The sequence below is a fragment of the Camellia sinensis genome, chromosome 5 (assembly GCF_055761805.1).
Source record: "Camellia sinensis isolate YWXY chromosome 5, ASM5576180v1, whole genome shotgun sequence".
Taxonomy (NCBI): Eukaryota; Viridiplantae; Streptophyta; class Magnoliopsida; order Ericales; family Theaceae; genus Camellia; species Camellia sinensis.
In genome coordinates this window covers 140,398,613-140,406,147 of record NC_138965.1, presented here as the reverse complement: position 1 = coordinate 140,406,147, position 7,535 = coordinate 140,398,613, and positions in this window count along the sequence as shown.

Here is a 7,535-nt window from a genome sequence, read left to right as displayed (position 1 = left end):
AGGGAATTTAAGAGATAAAAATGACATTTATACTTATCTGTATTGTAGGAAGGCACTTTTGCTTCATGTGCCTCGTAATCTTCAGCATTCATCTCCTTAGTTGGGATTTTGTTTGGGTTGTTCTCGATAAGAACATAAGTAACTTTCAAAAGGTTGAGATAAAAAAGAATTTTTCATTTCCATCTTTTAAAATAAACTCCCTGGAACTTGAAAGGCTAGTTAAGATCTCTAATTTCATTATTGATTTTTTCTGGTACTTGTTTCATGGTTGATCTCCTTAAAATTGTTGGTGAAAATACCAGAAAAATTATATTTTATTGATAAATAATGTAAAGAAAATGAGATACAAATAGATCAGACTGAGGCATGGAAATCTCGTTTTCTTTAAGGAGATCAAGCCCACTGCGGTAGGAAGAACCCAAATACCGATGCAGTAGCCATAAAACTATGATTTGTCCCCTCCAGGATACAACAACCCAACCACTTGTCGTATGATTCTGGCCAACTTTGCATAAGATAATGAACCCAAAGCTCTACAAAAAAAAAAAAAAAACACCCTTCTTTGACTAGTAATCTCTCAAGTATAAAAAATAGTTGGTGAGAAAAAGAGTAGATGAAATTAACTATTTATAGGCCACTAAGACCTTACAAATTACACTAAAAAATAATGACCATTAAACTAGAAAAAATGAAAAGTCTCAAAATATTAACTCACCACCAAATTCATGAACTCCAATTAATCTTTATTCAGGAATAAGACAAAAGGTCATCAAAACAACGAATCTCTATTCATAAATAAGATGAAATTCATGAATAAGATAAAAAAAAAATTGTAAACAAAATACATAAATAAATAAATAAATAATATTAAAATCGTCCAAGAGTAATTTCCTCCGCATCCATTCAATTAATGAAGTAGCAATGACGAACATGGGCAGGTGAAGAACCAAAAGCACCCAATAAATACAAGACCAACACTGACGAGGACTCTATAAGAAAGTGTACACTGCAGCTTACTAAACTTGCATGCAATTGCTCTCCTTCTCTGTGTTTCCATACTTACAGGTTTATATCTAGTTTATTATATAAAACACATAGCTCAAAATATATTTTTGAAATTATATCATGCATTTTTTCATATTCGAATAACTCTTACATATGTAACTATCTAAAATTTTGATTCTTTCGGTTTTTTCCTTCCATTTACATTTAGATTGTTTCTTTCAACTGTCATTTTTGTACATGCATCGCATGATTATGTAACCTTTCTGGCATATATATTGAAGAAATGTTGGTTGATTGGAGGTACTTCAAATCAAACTTACTGCTATTTTTCTTGTGGGTTTCAAGGTTTGCAAGCATCTCTCATGGCTTCCCACAACTTGTTTGAGAGAGACATTAATCCGGTACTCCATTGTATTATTTTATTTATTTATTTATTTTATAAAAAAACTTTGTTCATTTCAATGCTAATAATTTTTGGTAATATGTTTTTGCAAGTAATATGGTCATCGTTGTTGTCTTTGTTGCTATATAGGGTATGCCTGGCACAGTTTCTATAAAGTTTAAAATTGATAATATGAATGTTAAAAATACCTTTCCTTAATTTTAAATAATTAAAATTTTAAACTTATTTATGCTTAATAAATCTTAAGTTAATTTTACACTAGAACTTTGATACATATTTTAAAATAAAAAAATAAAATGAAATTATAAGTAGTTCTGTAAACAACAAACAATCTCAGGAGTTATAAAAACTGTAATGCATTTGTTTTTTGTCATTAAAATAAATGGAAAACTAACTAAGCACATGTGGTTTTAAATTATGATTAAAATAATTAGTATTCGCATTAGTTCAGGAATATACATAAAAATCATGATTAAAATGAAAATAATATGGGTGGGTACCTCTTTAAAAGGTCTCAAGATCAACTCTAGCATAAGATGCCATTTGGTGGGGAGATTTTTGATGCCTTAAATGGGTTTGCTCAGCTCTTGCCATGGATTTCTCTATCCTAGGGCGGACAATATATCAAACGAAAACTTTTTGACATTTAAATAACAATTGTTTAATTTTTCAATGGAAATTTTTTTATATATAAATTAATTTATCTTGCTTTGCAAAATGCAAAATTACTAATTTTTCCCAAGAAAAATTTTCTAACATACTTTTACAATTTATAATATTTTTTCGATTGAAAAGAAAGGTTGATCTTATTTGAAGAAGGCTTCTAGCATGCCTTACTATTTTGAGGGCCAAACCAAAAAAATGGTCATTCATTAACATTCTAGCAAATGTGCCTTTTATTTATTTGATCCAGTGTGAGGGCTCAATAACTTCATTTTTTGGCGTAAAGAAATAACAAATTTTTTTAAGGATCCTAAAAATGGAGGCCTTCTAAAATGTGGGGTCTTAGGTGATTGTTTAACCTGCATAATGGACAGGCCACCCCAGCTATCTTTAACACTATATATATTTGATTAAAAGATATGAAAAAGGAAAGAAAAAATGTAGGTAAAATATAAATAAAATATAATTATATTTTACATAATTTTACATATTTTTTCTCTTTCTATTTTTAAATCACTTTTCAAATCTTTCAACCAAACACAGTGTAAAAGTAGGCTAGATAATTACAATGTAAAAAAAATAAAAATAAATACATAAATATAAATATCTCTCTTAATAATATAAGCTTACTTAATATGCAACCACCCCCCCAAAAAAAAGAGAGAGAGAGAGAGAACAACAGAAATTTATGTTCGTATTGCCAAACAAACATAAACTTTGTATTTTTATTGATCAGGTGCTGTTTGCGAAGAACTCATATACGAGGAAGGTTACACTAAATAGACCACAAAAACTGAACAGCCTCACCTATGAAATGGTATATTTTTATTTTGGTATTATATGAAATGGTATGTTGACTTCCTTTGGTTTCATATTTATTTTAGTTTAATAGAAGGAAAATTTATCGATTTTCCTTTGGTTTCTTTATTTATTTTGCCACTAACCCCAAGTGATTGTCTACATTATACTTGTCGTCCAAAATTATGCAGAAGTTAATTATATAAGTAGCTTGAGAAAAATTATAAGGGATCAAAAGTGAAAGAAAAAATATTATAAAAAACTAAAGTGAGAAAATCATGAAATATAAGAAAAAAAAAATGTATGATTTACTCTACCTGAAATAGTATTTGTACATGATATAATATAATATTAGCGGTTGGGCACACACGATGTGTGCGCAAATTAAAAAAATATTATTTTAAAAAAAAATAAATATACATCACAAATTTATTAAAAAGATAAATAAAGAACACTTATAATTTTGATATAAGCAAAATAAAATAATAATTCTTAAAAAAATAGGACTCTTTTTAAAAATTATAAATTCAAAATTCTTAGAATATTTATAGTCAAATAAATTTGATATACACAAAAAAATATATATATAAACAATTACGTTGATTTTTTTTTTTTATATATAAACCAAGTAAAATGCTAATCAATTTTTTCCCCTAAGAATTTGATAATATGATGAAATTTTTCATCTTTTTTTTTTTAATTTTTTAATGAAGAATTTAAAAAATGTAATTAAATTAGTACACACAAAATACAAAAATACAAACCCATTAAAACACTTACAATCAAAAAGATTTATTAAAAAAAAATTAAAATAACCTAGCCAAAACCCAAAAAAAAAAAAAAAAAACCTTAAAAGCAATGAGCACCAAAAATAATAAATGAAATCAACACTGTATGAATTTGAAATTCATATAGAATTTCAAAATGAAATGGCCATCTCTCAAAACCTGTGTCACTAAGAAAAGTCCTAATAAACTGTTTGGTCACAGAGAAACCTTGGGACACGTATCTGTAATCAATGGAGGTTGAGCCCTCATGTTGGAGATTCAAAGGGCGAGAGAAAACTCTGAGCAAGAAATGTGAGAACAAAGGAGAGAGAGAGAGAGAGAGAGAGAGAGAGAGAGAGAGAGAGAGAGGGGTAGTTTTTTTTTTGGTAAACAGTATGGGGTAGTTGATTGAGAGAGAAAGTGGAAAAGGTAGGATGTGTTTCTTTTTCTCTTTTTTTTTTTTATGGTCAAATCACTTAAATTACATGTGGCAGTGCATGGCAGAGGTTTCAAGAGATTAAATTCAACAACAATGATAGAGATCACTAATTTTAGAGTTTTAAAAGATCATTAATGATATGACACTCAATAAAAAAAAAAAAAAATAACACCAAAGCCAAAACATCAAATCATTCCTGGTAGGACCCATTGCCACATCATTAGTGATAGCACTAATTAGTGCTCTCATTCATTTTCCTAAATTCAAAGCTACTTAATATAATTGTATAGATAGTATAAATAATGTATATATAATTTTTTTTGTTTTATTTTTTATTTTTTTAATGAACATGATCAACAAAATGGAAATGTGATTTTTTTATTAGTTCTAAACAGCTAATTAATGAACATAAAAACATAAATAATAAATGAAAACAATTTTTTTACTAAACAATTACAAAATTTATACTTTAAAAAAAAAAACAAATAAACACTAATAGAACACTTAAAGGAGAAGAAAATTGATGGTGTTAAACAACTCCTTCAAAAGTTATTAGTTCTAAATAGCACAAAATTGTAAAGCAACCTGAAAAAATATAATAACCTGACAATAGGTCATCGCAAAAAAAAAAAGTCAAGACCTACAAAATTCTCACATGGTGATGGGGCATTAATTATCACTTAGGTTGAACTTTTATATGGTGGGAAAAATTCATAAAAATATGGGTCTATAATTCAAATCATAATGAAACAATACTGTATACATGTTTTTTTTTTTTTCATATATATATATATATATATATTTGTAATTTAGATTGAACTTTTATATGATGGGAAAAATGAAAAAAAAATCATAAAAATATGAGCGTAAAATCCACATCATAATGTATATAATTTATTATTTTGTTTATAATTTAGATTGAACTTTTATATGGTGGAAAAAATGAAAAAAATTCATAAAATTATGAGCTTAAAATTTACATTATAATGTATACATTTTTATTTTTTTTATTTGTTATTTTTTTAATCAACATGATCAACAAAATGGAAATGTGAATTTTCCATTTGGAAAGTAATAGTTATAAACTGCTTATTAATAAACATAAATAATAACTAATAAATAAATACCATTTTTTTTATTAAATAATTACAAAGTTTATACTTTAAAAAAACAAATAAACAAACAAAGAACACTTACTATAGAAGAAGGTAGATGGTGCAACCCTTCAAAAAGTTGTTAGTTCTGAAGTCAGTTAGAGGCGATTGCATAAGTCAGACATTGTGTGGGATCAAAGCAATCTGGAAAAAATAAATTTCTACTAATAATGAACAAAATTAAACTAATAATGAAAAAATGGATTAAAGCTTCTAAATAGAATTAATGCTCGAAAGATGTTAATAGTTTAGGGAAACTATCAAAGAAGTATAAATTAACAGAGAGGATCTCAATCTGCCATTTAGATATTTGAAATGGGAAACATAAAATAGAATTTAAAAAAAGAAAGCATTTTATAACCAAAAAATAAAATTTAAAAAAAGAAAGCATTTTATAACAAAAATCTTGTAATTTACTTTTAGAGCATGGTGGGAATTAGTGGCATGCAATACTTGGTTTCCAATTTGTTGGCTCATGTCTTAAACAATGTCTCTGTCAACTCTTAATTCAGAAATCAATAATTATTTTAACACATTGTGATAGGAAGAGAGAGAAGAGAAGAGGAGAAGAGAGTTTGCCTCATGTCTTACTAAAAACTCTCGACTGGTGCAATGGTAGTTAGGAACTCTTCCTGTGCAGTGGTAGTTTGTGTCTTTATATCTCTCTTCCCCCACTTTTTTGTTTTTGTTTTTGTTTTTAACAATTTTGTTTTGGCATGGCTTTGAAAGAGAAAATTATTATAGAAAGAGAGAAGAAACTAAAAAATACAGAGGGAGATGGTTATTAGACAGTTACACATTACCTGAACAATTTGAAAAAAGTTCCTCAGAAATAACTCTTGTGTTGTCTTCGATTGATGGCCACAGGCCAGGACTTCCAAAATATGATTAATTGCCACATCAAACATCCCAAGAAATGCATACCATGTGTTATTATGCAAACTATACTGGCAAATGCTTTAGAACTTACTTTCCAATTTGGAAATGAACATGATCCCTGATATGTCTCCATTTAGTTCCTTTAAAAACAGTTAAAGAGGGTGGTAGAAACTGTAGTAGGAACATGGAAAATGGGCTTCTTTTTTTTTTTTTTTTAAATTCGTCTTGAAGTTGAGTATTAAGTAGTTGGTTAGGAAAATTAGCAAACGTGAGTCTTTTTTTTTTTTTAATGTAATTCACCTAAATTCCACATGACAGGAGCTTCAAGAGACCAAATCTAAGGTTCACTTAATATAATAGTATAGATGTTATGAATAATAGGATATACTATGAATAATAATTGATAAGTTATAAAATGATATAATATGAGAAGTAAAGAAGTGAGTTAAATATGTGATTTAGTCGGGATCACATTGGTTTGCAATTTTGTATTTGTTTTTTTCTCTACTCTAAAAAGTTTAGTTAGGATGAAAATGGTGAAAAGTAAGGGAAATAAAAAATAACAATAATAATTTTTTTTTTCTTCTAATTTTGTTTAGTATAAAAGTAGTGAAAGTTATAAAAAAGTTAATTTTATTGTACAATTCATGATAACATGGTAATTAAGCTTATACTAGTTTCTAACAAAAAATACAAGAAAATATAAGAAAGTTTAAATTTGTTATAGAAATAGTTACCTAGGCTCCATTTATTAAAAATAAATAAATGATAAAAAGTGAAGTAAAATAAAATAAAAGGAAAATAAAATACATATTCTTTTATGAATTTAATTATGATGAAAATTTTACAAGAAAATAAGAATTCTAACTACTTTTTTAATAAATTTAAATTTTATTGTATTTTCCTATAATTTTTGCAACTTTCTTCTATGAAAGTTTTAATTTTTTTTTAAGATCTTGTGATACCGTTGTACCAAATTGATTTGATCTTTTATCGGTTTTGTAATGAAAATTTTCTTTCCGATCTAAAAATAAATAAATTATCATGCTATTATGAGTTATACAAAAAAATTAAGCCATATTTGGTTTGTTTCTCAAAATGTTTGATAAAAATAATATCAAAAAATATTTTAACATTTTTTAAAATTATTCATGACTTTTCAAAATATTGATTTTTTGTTTATTTATTTCATCAAATTAATTTTATTTTATTTAAAAAATATATATGAAATAGGTTTAAGAAAATTAAACCACACACGGGATTAACTTCCTTATAATTTTCATTATTAGGCACTATTTGGCATGTGTTAAAATAACACATATTATTTTAGCATATTATCTTATTTAGGTCATAATTATTTCATTTAAATCACATTATCTTTTTATCATGTCATTTTAAACTCAATCTATATTTTACATTTTTTTATA